Genomic DNA, 13053 nt, shown 5'->3' on the forward strand with positions numbered 1-13053 from the left:
GGCGCAACGTATTGGATGGCTTCGGATTAATTTTGTCCACCTGGGGTCGAATAACGTGAGCCGAAATCCCGAACAAATGGGCATTAGGAGACGAGAGATGTGGAGAGTGGTGGAGGGTGATGCGGCCCTGCCCTTCGTGGTGTCCCGATGGAAATTATACGAAATGATGTAGACACGCTGGCGTGACGCGAGAGACAGGATTGTCATGAAGGGGCCAAAAATAAAAATAGAACATTAATTAATTTGAGGGAACTGCACTTCAGTTCCTCACTCAGATCAATTTAAGCCATAAAGGACATGTCGTTAAATAAAAAACCGCAAGGATTACTGTGATTATTTCAACGTTCGCGCCACAGTCACTTCATATGGGTAGGAGGGACATACTATGGGAATGCGCGTAAAACGTAATTATAATTGTGTTAACTCCACGTTACCATTCACAAGGTAGGATCAAAGCGACAGGGAAGATCCCTACAATCGCCCAGTCACGTTACTTTGCGATGGCTTAGGTCGGGAGCCGCCAATCAAAAGAAGTTTCAGAGATGCCATAGAAAAGTTGCCGGAAAGTTGCCCTCGAGCCAACACAGCTTCCAATGTTTCCTTCAACCTTTTCATTAGTTGTACGCAGTTTGACGTATAATTGTTGCCATTTCTATCAGAAGAAAGCGAAGCAAAGCAATCAATGCCTAACATAAAAGCACAGCTTCATCTTGATCCACATAAGGCTTTTGCTGTGACAACGCTGTGTCTTCCAAACTCAGCGTGTCGTTGGCACAACGCCGACGCTTCTGATACGAATATGACGCAATTGTTAACGTCTGCATGCTCCTCTGTTATCAGAGTACCAGCTTACTCGAAACATTGAGCATGTTGTAAGAAGAGTCCCCCAGGGAGCCCAGCACTGACATCCTACGGCGTACTTGCTGAATGTGACGGCAAATGTGTAGAAGAGACTCACGCCTGCAATGGAGCACTCCAATTCCGGGGAAGCTGTGGCGCGAAGTGTCGCTAGTTCGCTTGTGAAAGTAATTCGCGCCTAAAGACGAAGAAACGAGAGCAAAGAAAGATGTGCAATTACTACTAACATATGTATTTGTTATTCATCGCCGGGTAGGGCATAATGCGTTTCCATTAAAAGCACGTGAGGAGAATGACCTGATGCGTTTTTGACGGAGCACCGTTTCTCAGCAGACTCCGGTCACTCGTTCATTTTCCAGACCTTCCCCCCGCTAACCGGAGAACAATTGCAGTGACCCGCACGTGCGTAAGGACGACACTGCCCACAGCGCAGCAAAACAGCCCCGCACAACTTTTGTTCATGGTATTATCTGAAGCGACATTTTTATTTGTGGGCACAATGTCAGGTTTCCAACATAAAGCACAGCAAAACTGCAATCCGCGCTGCTCGGGCCCTCCCGATCAGATATCATTAACTTACCGGACATGAGCTGCTCAGGTCCCTCCTGCACTGCGCCATGGTGAGGAAAGGGAGAGCCATTTTGTGTTAAGGCATCGCCACGCGAGGTGGTATGGGGCCAAAGGGCGCATCCCTCATACGTTTACAAGGTCATGTCTCAGGCAATTTGATGAGCGAGATCTATGTCTGTGGCCACCAAGCGCCTCCTACCCGGTCTGCTGACCGGTTCCGTCGTCAGCACCGGCTGATAAACCGAGGGGCCACTTTGATAGAGGTTCCCCGTACGCTGCGTAGGGCGAGAGTTTCATACTATTACATACTAGAAAGAAATGTGTCGCTGGAGTCGCGTTACACCGCGGTCACCGCCATAGCGGTGAGGGATGTTCGTCGCTTCCGCTACTTGGTAAACTACGCTACTTCGTTTTGGTTTTTCAAACCAAGTTTAAAAAAGGATGTAACATGTTTTTTTCTTATCGGCCCGGGATAAAGTTGCTAAATAATACGAGACGAGTAAATCTTGTAGCGTCGTTGTTTTTATAATTATTTATCTGATTTAAATATTCTTTTCAATAAAATGGTCCCCTTTTTGCAGCCGCCAGAACTTTTCCGCTCATCCATAAGCCATGCCAGAAACAAGTGGAACCTGCATCCCCGGTAAATGACAGAAAGCTCGCTGAAACGCGCCTCGCCTGGCCGTAGCGCCAGAGTTCCCTTTACTATTTTGGTATGACATTCTATGTCGTTGGAAACGACACGTGCTTCGCAGAAATGCTAACGCTCTAATATTAGGATACCTTTTGCTAATTACCTGCCAATATAAAAATAAACTTTACCATACCTTCCAAAAGAAAGGTGAGAAATGGTCGAAAGGTTTTTGTCATTAGATGTGCCTCCAATCAATCGTTAAAATGTCAAAGCCCTAAATAGGAACTGAAAAATGAACGCATGTGACAATTTTTCCCTCAGAACTTAAACGCATCTGCGAACAATGTAAATGTATACTGATACGTGGTTTATGACACAAAGGTATATTGATCTACTCCTACGTGATGGACGCGTGTAGTGTCTTTCAAAGAACCATTCTTTTTTTCGCAGATTCTGAAGGAACTGCTTTGGGACTAGTGGAATCCCAGTTTAACGCACGCAACGTGTGTCCAGATATTTTTTCAGCGCTTTTCAATCGCCAAAACGGTACATGGATAAACACACAACATATTTGAAGGGACGTCCATTTGTCCCAAGAAGAAAGCGTCGTTTTAATAAAACATCATGCACCTATCGGTGAAATGACGAGGATGGTTGAACGCGAATCTCTATTATGGCAGTTTTCATCTAACGGAGCGTTGTCATCTAGGTTTTCCGAAAACCGCTTCTCCCGTGTTGAAATTGAATAATAGGATAGACGCCAACTTCCTAACGCAAAGGACCCAGGGTCGACTCAGACTACCGGAGGCAGTTTTTTCTTTCCCTTCACCGTTTCCGCATTACAGACACAATGAGTGAGAACATTAAATCTTCTCTTTAGGAATTTATTCTCCCTCTGCCGCTCCTGCAGAACCGTGACCGGCTTTAAACGCCTCACCTAAAGGCGCAGCTGCATCTTGATCCTCCGACCGCTGGCGCAGCGACTTCATTGGGACTTCGGAACGCAGCGTATCGTTTGTACAACGTCGACAATCCGAAACGGATTCCGCACCATTGTGAGCATTGGTTTTTCACTCGACGGGCCTTTGATGATTTCGAATGACGGACTGGAGCCCCTATCAACGAAGCGCCCCAGTATTTCGCGTGAGCGTCGTTTCCCCCATTTTTGCCATCATTACTTATTTAAGTGTTACCGAGTAGTTTGTTACGTCTAGTTTTCTGTACACTTTGCTTGCAATGTCAACAGAATTCGGAAACAATACATCCGAGGTTAGCAGACACTACCACGAACCTCGGATGTTATTCGGGCTCTCAAGAGGTATTGATTCGATTACAGAGTTTCACGCGCTGACGCTTCACCGGCGATGAGGCGCGCAGTAGTGGATGCCTCCGGATTAATTTCCACGACATAGGAATCATCTTTAACGTGCGCGTTAACTCTAAGCACGGGTGTTTTCGCTCTTCGCCTACATCAGAAAAGCGCAGGCATTGCCGGAAATCGAACCCGTGTCCTTGGGCGTAGCAGCATGTCTCCTTACCCACTGAGCCACCACGGCGGTGATCAACCCGCATTGCTCGAACAGTGAAGACTGGTTTGCTCCCCTCTTGTAATAACGACACCCAGAAGATAACCGCCGACGACATCTTAGTCCACCCAAACATACCCAATTCTTTATTCCTTTCCCCAACAGGCCTGAACCCCCCCCCCCCCCCCCCCCAACAATATAGGCTTTCCTCTTTCTCTCTCTCTCACTCTCTCTCTCTCTTTACGAGCGCAGTATTCTACAGCGCGGAGTGTTTTATATATGTTTCATGCCGCTTAAATCGAAGGCAACAGCAGATGAAGTAAGGCAGCGGCAGAAAGCAGCCAAGCGGGCAAACAAACCGGCAGCCTAATTTACCACCGCCGTTTTCTCTCCAAATACCCGACGCAAGGAACGCTAGTTGTACATGGTTGGAAAAGCGCTTTTTCGTAACAGAAGGGACAGACGTAGAGTGAAAGAAAACCAGACAGAACGAGTGAGGCGCCTCACTCGTTCTGTTTGGTTTTCTTTCGCTCTACGTCTGTCCCTTGTGTTACAAAAATGCGCTTTTCCAACCATGCACAACTACCGATAGCAACTAGCCCAACAACAAGCCTTACTCAGCAATGAACGCACTGCGGCGAAGCTCGAAGGAGACTGATTAAAGACATTCGAAAGCCTAAAATGAAGCGGATTGTCAAGCAAACCGAGTCAGGCGACAAGGCGACAAACGTTTTCGAGAACGGAGATCCTAAGCACCGCATAACGGTTTGGCTGGTTGCGCAAAAATCAAGCCTGTCTTCTGTCCTCCTCGTCGTGCGGACGTCCTTTTTTGGGTTCTGTCGGGACGGCACTTTAGCAATATTTCATCGTGGTGTCACTGCTGTAGCTATACACTGCCAAAAACAAACTGGCGAAGCCAATAAACAACTCATTGTTTGAAAGTTTATAAGATAGCACATATCAGGACGCAGCGACTGCTGTTAACATCGCTGCCCTAAAAAACAAATTCCAATCAGTTTCCAAGTACTCAGGACATTAAAAACAACACACGACAAATGTGCCTGATTGGAAGCGAACTAAGAAGGTTAACACATGTTCTAACATGTATTGCCCAAATCAGCTTCTCCACCAGACAACTGTACACAGACAAACACCAATCAGAATACCTATACATGAGAGATACGTATTGTGGATTTGATTGTTTTATTGCACTAGCTTAAGCAGACACAAAATTATAATTTGTAGAAATTAGTTTAGTCTGCTTCTGAACAACCCCAAAATTTTTTAACAGATTTTTCTTCCTTTTATTGCTTCTGTTTAGCATTTTTAAAGTAAGCAGGAATGTTATTCTTACAAACCTATTTTTAATGATTAAGTAATTTTCAAAATTATTTTTGGGTCCGAAAAAATTCCGACGGCGATATTATTTATACTAAATGCAGACCGTGAGAAATCTAAGGTTTAGCGAGATATAATTGGCCGATCTATCACTCACAAATATGTAATTGGCATATACGGAGAGACAAGCTCGTGAACATGTGTCCCCATTTTACATACTGGTTTAATTCCTAGGAGGTTGAAAAAAAAAACATCCCCCTCGCGAGGGGCACGATCAAATGCAGAGCATTTCTGCGGGGGGGGGGCGCGCCTGCAAGTCATATAGATTACGTATTGGTTGTTGTTGTTGTAATTGTTGTCTTTCAGCGTAGACATTGTCGATGAAGTCGATGGTGAAATGTGCCGTGAACTCCCTGCCGCGGCTATGACGCAACGTGGAGCGGCTATGACGCAACGTGGCGCGGCTATGACGCAACACAATCCAACACAATCCACTTTAATCCAATCCAATCCAGATCCAAGCCAATCCAAGCCAATCCAATTGAATCCAATCCAATGCCCCTCGCGAGAGAGTGTTATAGCGCCGAAATCGCCACCACGCGAATGCGTGATGCTGACGTCACGATCACGCCACAGATGTTAGCGACCGCAGCGCGCGCGAACGACATATGTGGTTTAAGCGCGAACCGACCGCGGCGAGAGAGCGCGATGCGAGCGCCCCACCTGTTCTTGCGCGCGAACCTAACGCGGCGAGAGAGGGTGTTGCGCACGTCCCCACCTGTTGTGCGCCCGAACCGAACGCGGCGAGAGAGGGCGTTGCGAGCGGAGAGAAGGCGAGGAGGACGCGGGGGAGAGGGCGCACCTCTGGCCGACGGTTGAATGAGTCAAGGATATAAGGCCGTTCGTAACCTTCTGTTCTGTGTCGGCTTTGTGGCTCAGTTGGTAGAGTACCGTGCACCTTCCGCTCCCCCCGCAGGGTCGTAGGATCGAAACCTGGCGCCGGCAAGTATTTATATAGTGTAGGGGGAGCGATGCGGACGCGATCTACGGACGCCAACGCGGGTGACATCGTGAGTTGCTGAAATGCTCTGCATTTAAAATTGCATGTCTGCGCCCAGCAAATAGCAGCCAGGACGATTGGCGGCATGCAGCACTGGGGATATCTGCGCCGGCTGAAGGACTCTAGTGTGACTCGACAACTGAATGTAACCATAGCGGAGTCGCGGACGGTGGCTCCGACTGTACTCATCGCGCCCGATTCCAGTTTTAGATGCAAAGCATCCGTTGCAAAGTCGCCCCTCCGTTGTCCGGCGTCCGCACCTATCCTCCTCTCCACAACAGCTATCATAACGCCGCTCTCTCTCCCCTCCACCTCTCCACACCACCTGTGCGCTAGCGCGCGCTTCTGCTCCCCTTCCCTGTGCTGTCCAATCACGCCCATGCGCGTTGCTCCTCCTCTCCACTCCCTCTGCTCTGCAAATAAATCGTTCCGCGCTCCGCCTAGTTGCTTCTTCTGTTCTGCAACGTCCGATGGCTGCAAATGGACGCCAACGATTCCGCCAGCGAACTGGCTTGCAAAGCTTCAACTAGCGCCAGCCAGCACACTGTCAGAACCGCGATTACCTCCGAAGACAAGGCTGCACAGAGGAGAGTTCCCTACGCCGAACGTAAACGGCAGCGTCGAGCAGCGGATTCCGCGCCTCGAGAACTAGAAGCCGCTTTGAAACGCCAGTGGGGAGTAGTTGATCCAGATGGCGTTCGGCAACGTGACAACGCTTCGAAACGCCAGCGTCGAACAGCGGATACCTCGCCTCGAGAACGAGAATCCGCAAAACGTTCCCCACTACTCGATAAATAAAGAAGACATTTATTACGCTACTACACGTGTCTTTACTCTACAACCAATTAGCATGCCACTACTCCACGGCTGGGCATCCCCTCAGGGTTCCCACGTGCGAAGATGGTGTAATTTTCTTGTCATCATTTTGCGATGTAGCAAATGTACAGTTATAGGTGTAATATCCACGTTAATTGCATGCCAGTAAGTAATAAACAAACACTTTGTTTAATTGATGCTGTGTGATGGTGCTTACAGTGGGAATTGTAGCGTAACCGTTTTTTTTTAACTTTGTAAAACGAATATTCTGTATTTGCATGCACAGAGGCAGAAATACTAGTTATACACATTTAAGATGTCTGCGTTTTTATTTCTCTGTTTCAAAATTTTTATCGAACCGCATTGTACGCATTTCTTTTTTTTTTAGAATGCGAAGTGGATAAAGCGATACTATTGGATTTGCCAAGAAATTGTTGGAGTTTATTTTGAGAAAGTCCAGACTAAGTCCAACCTTTAATCAGGATGCAGGGTGTCGCCATATGAATTTCACCTAAATAACTGTCGTATACGGAAGGCAAACTTTTCAACACGTCTCGCTATTATACATTTCATTTCATTCTGTATTTACATTCCATTGCATTCCCTATTATACATGCCATTTCATCGCTATTGTACATTCCATTTCCATTTCAGTCCATTAGAGTACTGCAGTGCAGGTTTTAAGGGTGCGCGAAGTATTGGTGAAATAATGCACCGGCAGAAGTGCTACGTTGTACCCTGACTCCTGGGTATAAGCAGAGGAAACCTCCCGGCGGTGGCTACTGCAGTATTCATTGAGCCCCGTTAGGTATATTTGTCATCACTTGCCCGATGTAAATAAATGTACAGATTTCTCAGTCGTTACTGAATTTTTTCTAATGAATTCTTTCTAATGAAAGCAGGAAAGCATGTGTAACTTCAATGAAATACTATTGACCTCCCATTTTTAGCCTCTTGACGATACATTTCTAGCATAGTTTTTTTAGGTATAAATAAATGCTACTCTTCGTGATGAACTGCTTTAACAGCCCTGGCAGGTATCACACCGCATTGACCATAACCACAAGGCTTGTGTGCAAGCATGTAACACGAAATGCTTTGGTTACGCTTTTCTTTCCAAAATATGCGAGAATAAAACCGCCTTTCTGCCGATATTCTGCCCTTCCACGATAATGAATTGTTTCCACAAGTATTGAGTAGCATTCTATAAACACGTGTAATTTTGGTAATTGAACACCTGCACTGTAATCTTACAATTGTATATTTCGTAATTCCACTTCCCTATTTACTGCCTCTAGAATATTGGGTAACCTACATTAATTTCATCACAATACGCTTCTTTCACTAAGATGGGGACCACATTTTTTACGCCGTGTTGTTCCTTTGACATTCTGCTGATAATCTGCACATTTTCAGAAAGAGGGAGCGAGAGAGAGAGATTCTGTTCTGGTGATCGTTCGGCACTGCTCGTCGAGTCGGAGATGGACAGTGCCTCTCTCCATTTCCCTCCTCTTAGAGGGTGTTTGCGGCACCCTGCTTCCGTATGGTGTAGGGTGGCTAGTTGGTTGCACTTGTCGCACATCTTCGGGTATTGGGTTTGTTAAAGTTTGTGTAGTCGGGAGAGGTGGGTGAAGGTGTTCGTCTGTGTTGAACAGAGTGCTGTTTGATCCCGTCTTCGCAACTTAGAATAAGAAGGTCGGAATGTATTTTGGGTTGCTTTGCAGTAGCTTAGTATTTCGGAATATATGGGCATAACAAGAACATGAACATCTTCTTGGGGGCTTTTAGCTCTTGGAAGGGAGGAGGGAGCACGGGCGTGAGCCTGTTCATTGCCCTTTAGAGTTTGATGGCCAGGGGCCATAGTATTTGATTGAATAATTTTGTCTGTAGCCGATTGCTCATCTGTGGGCTGTTTTCCCGGTGCGCCCTCTGGCCAATTACTTGCAGGCATTTTGCAAAACAGATACCACGTGCATTCGTACATCCTTCCGTACATCCTTCGTACATCGTCCGCGCAGATGTGGGACAGATGGCTTGCGGGTTGTGCGCACACATGGCGGTTGGCCACTGGTACTCGTGTTGCTGCATCTGTGTACCACGTGTTCTTTTGATTCAGGTATATTCCTTCGATATTACGGCATCTTTCTAAGTTTCGACCGTGGTGGAGTGTGGGGTTTATGTTTTTACTTTGGGCGATACTTCGAGGGCCCTGGATAGGCAATGAAGAATCTTGTGGGTGGTTGTATGCATGGTGTCATGTTTTCGGTATTCCCGTCGCTTTAAGGTTTTCCTTCCCATGTGGCTGGTTTTCAAAGGAACTCTGCAACCCTCTTCGACCAGTGCATGTAAACCTCAATGACATTTAGATCACTTGGACTACACTGCCAGGAATACGTGAACCAAATAATAAACGCGCACGTTAAGCGGTGAGCGCTCAAATCGCAGTCAAAGACGCGGAAAAATTGACCGCTCTCTCTTCAATTTCGCTCACTATGCACCCCTTGCAAGGCCTCAATGACGTCATCGGGATCATGACAGTCCTATTTGCTGTGGCTGGTCAACTTTGCGGCTTATTTCTCGCATTTCCTTTGATGATCCGAAGTCGTCGGTGCTGCGTACGAGCATTTTGTATGCTTGAAACTGTACGTACTGTTTTGGCGTTTCTTATTTGTTTTGAGTGCCGCCGGAGTTCAAATGACGAACCAAATACTTCACTTCTAAAAAGATCACTCGACAACAATCCTTTATTGCTTGAAATGCTCCCTACAAGACTGAGCGCGTGTTTGGGAAAAGGCAGCCTTGCCTTCTTTTTTGTGGCACCATACCGGAAATAAACCCCTCTATATAGCCCAGAAAAGAGGAAACTTCCAGGCCTGTGATATATCGAACTCCGCCGAATAAAACGCCGCGAGCCGAGCCGCCCCCTCCTCCTTCCGGAGAGAGCGCGCAGCTTTCGTCGCGTTGTGCGCAGTGAAGGTGAGAGGGAACCGTTAAGCGGCAATTCCAGGCACGCGTTCGCGCGATAGATTCCACGCGCTCACGCGCCTATGCGCTACCACGTGACGGCCGGAAACGTCCCGCCAGGCGAAGCGCGTCGCGTTCGGCAAGATCTGGCTGTGCCAGATATCTTTCCGCGTGCCAGAAGTTGCGTCATCGGCAGCAGCCAATCAAACGCCGCTCTCTCGCAACTTCCGCCATCCGGTCCTCTCCGTCATCCACAATGGCCGCCTACGAGACCGCGTCATCTATGCCCAAAGCAATTGACAACGAAAGGGTGATTTCTTGCGTGGCCAGCCGAACGTCTTTGTGGCTGGCCAAGCATAAAGACCACAAAAACCGGCAGCTCAAAGCCGCCTTGTGGATGGAAGTATGCGCTGCAATGTTTACGGGAAAATTCAGCGAAGGTACGTACGGCGTGTCTCCGTCGGCTTGGCAGTTGAAAGCAGCAGCTGATCATTTCATTTCGTCTACGCAGAGTGCATCGAAGCATTACAGAAGCGGTGGAACTTCCTGAGGGACAAGCTTCGGCGCTACTACGTCGCAGCCCATAAAACAAAGTGGCATGGGCACCGACTGCGCCGACGACTCCGCCGACGAATCCGCCAAAAGAGACGGCGACGCCATACTACAAGCAGCTCCTGTTCCTGCGCGACACCGCGTATATTGACGCTTTTTAGAGTCATTACAAGCTAGCGAAAAAAAAGCTAGCGTGGTTTTCGCGTCGTAGCTTGCGAATGTGAGCGTTGCGGCAGTGTTTGTGGAAGCTGATAATACGCTACAGAATTTTACACGATATGCCACCAGTCAAGGCAAGGGCGTAGACGGAGTGCTTGTTGCTGATACGTATTTTCCCTGCACTTATTCACTTTCCATACACTTTTGTCCGTGCCCCGCGCTCCCACACTAGAACAGAGTCGCGATTGAAAGCTGAAAATCGCTTGGAACAGTATCAAAGCCTCAGCTGCAATGTGCGACTTGCAAGTGCTCCGAAACTAGAAATCTATAGTAATTAAAACTTGCCTGATTATACGGGTACAGTCAACAGAAGTGAGAATTTTGTTGCCTTCAGTGATTGGTGGGGTCACTCATTGGAGAACCTTTATGAAGAAATGACACAAACTTGCAGTAATGAAGGTTTTAATCAAGCAAGCAGCAGTTTTTTTTCACATGCAGCAGTGATCCTCTTGGAATTCTGAACCATGTAGGAAATATATACATGACATATCAGCCAGAAGTGAGTGGTGCCAAAGGTGCTGAGCTCATAACTCAACAGCGCGAGAAATACCTTGTTTCTTTAAACGTTCGTCCTTTATTGTGCAAAGAAAATGTGAGATACTTTACCATTCATGAATGCCTGAGACCCTACTTTGCACCCCATGTCCAGACGGCATTACTAACAAAATATTACAAATTGTACACCTGGACGAGAGTTCTCTCATAGTCCTCACCCAGGACATGAATGTGTGCTTTGAACATGGTGAAGTCAAACACTGGAAAATTGCGAAGGTTGTAATGATTCCCAAACCGGACAAAAAAGCTTCAGTTATAAAATTTAAGGCCGACATCTCTCACATCATGAGGCGGGTAGCTTGTAGAACACGTAATTTTAGGCACATAAAAAATTACTTATTTCCACACGCTGTGATAGGTTTCTGGCCAAAACTCTCAATACAAGATGTGATGCTTCGACTCAAGCACGGCATCATAGACTGAGCACACTGCTCACCACTACATACTAGAGCTACATTTAGACTGCACGTAACAAAAATCTTTGACTAGATAAAGCACACAGCCGTCCTTGCAAACCGAGGGGAAATGGACCTAGGCCGGCAACTTTATTTCGGGCCACATAGCTATATTCGTCGTAGGGGGGGTCCAGTCAGACACGCTGCTACTGGGGAGCAACGGGAGGCCGCAAGGCGTGATTCCCTCCCCTTTCCTGTTCAACGTGGCCATGATTGGTCTTCGCGAACTCCTTCAAAACATTTCCAGATTGCAATACAGCCTTTATGCAGACGTGCTGTGATTTCCCGGTGGCAGTGACGAACATAAAGACGGTCAAAGTAGTTAAAACGTATGGCAGATTTTGCGGCCTCAGTTGCTCTCCACAGAATTAAGAGCTCCTGCTTTGGACAAACTCGGTGTCTCTGGGTATTCAGCTCTTTACAAAAGGGGCTTAACAGTGTGAAGCATACAAGTCCTGTGCATACGCATCCACGCCAACGAACACAGCTCTTTTTCAGGATCAACATTGACACCATTTTATAACATTCACCCTTATTGTTACTGTGCATGACTTCTGGCAATTTCTAGCCTCCCAAGAAGAATGCCAGGCAAATAGGGAGCCAGGAGACGGCGGAGAGAATTTTGAGAGGGATTTCCCAAAACCAATTTGAGGACATCGATTTCGACCAAACAAGTGACCATACCCACTTCTACCCGGCGCCTCCAGTGTCGATTGAGTGCTCCCCATTGCTGCCGGAGTCGTCGTCGTCGCTTAGGTCAAGTGAGTCCGCACCGGGGTCGCTGAGAACGGCGGCTGAATCACTTCGATCGGCGGCGTCTTCACTGCAAAGCCACGAGCCCAGCCTTGCCAGCATGTCGGCGATGCAGCCACCCCAAAAAAAAAGGAAAAACGATGATGATAGTTTGCTGATAGAGCATCTTGGAAAGTTAACGAATAGTTTAGACGAGCAGAATGACCATCACCATTTCGCACTGTCGCTAGTGATCGATGAGAGAAGTGAAAAAAGAACACCACTTGGACATGCGGATTAAGATCATGGAAGTAATCAAAAAGTTTAAATATCTTTAGTAGCTCATGGCCGACAACGTGTGCAAGCAAAATAAGACATGTTAATGTGCATGGCGCAAAAAGAGTTGAAGTACCGTATTTCCGTACGTATTACCCACACCAAAAATGCGAAAATATCAGCGGCAATATAGGGGTGCGGATACTACGCGGGTTTTTGCTTTAGTGCAGCTTCGCGGCAATGCCCGTTGTGCCGTGAAGCTCCTGCGCAGTAACACTAAGATTTCCATGGCAGCGGTTGTGCTCAGCAGCGCAACGTCTTAGCCACCTTTCCTGTATCAACTGTTCGGGCAATATTCGAGGATTTTTTTTTCTTTTCGGCGGGCTGAAATTGGGTGTGCGGATTATATGCAGCGGCAGGTAATACACGCGAAGATAGGGTATACATGGTACGTAAACGTGATGCAGAGCATCTTGCTATTCGAGGAAAAGTTTACCT

Source organism: Haemaphysalis longicornis, unplaced genomic scaffold, assembly GCF_048455015.1.
Source record: "Haemaphysalis longicornis isolate Haplotype H1 unplaced genomic scaffold, Haemaphysalis longicornis Haplotype H1 scaffold_13, whole genome shotgun sequence".
NCBI classification, from domain to species: domain Eukaryota; kingdom Metazoa; phylum Arthropoda; class Arachnida; order Ixodida; family Ixodidae; genus Haemaphysalis; species Haemaphysalis longicornis.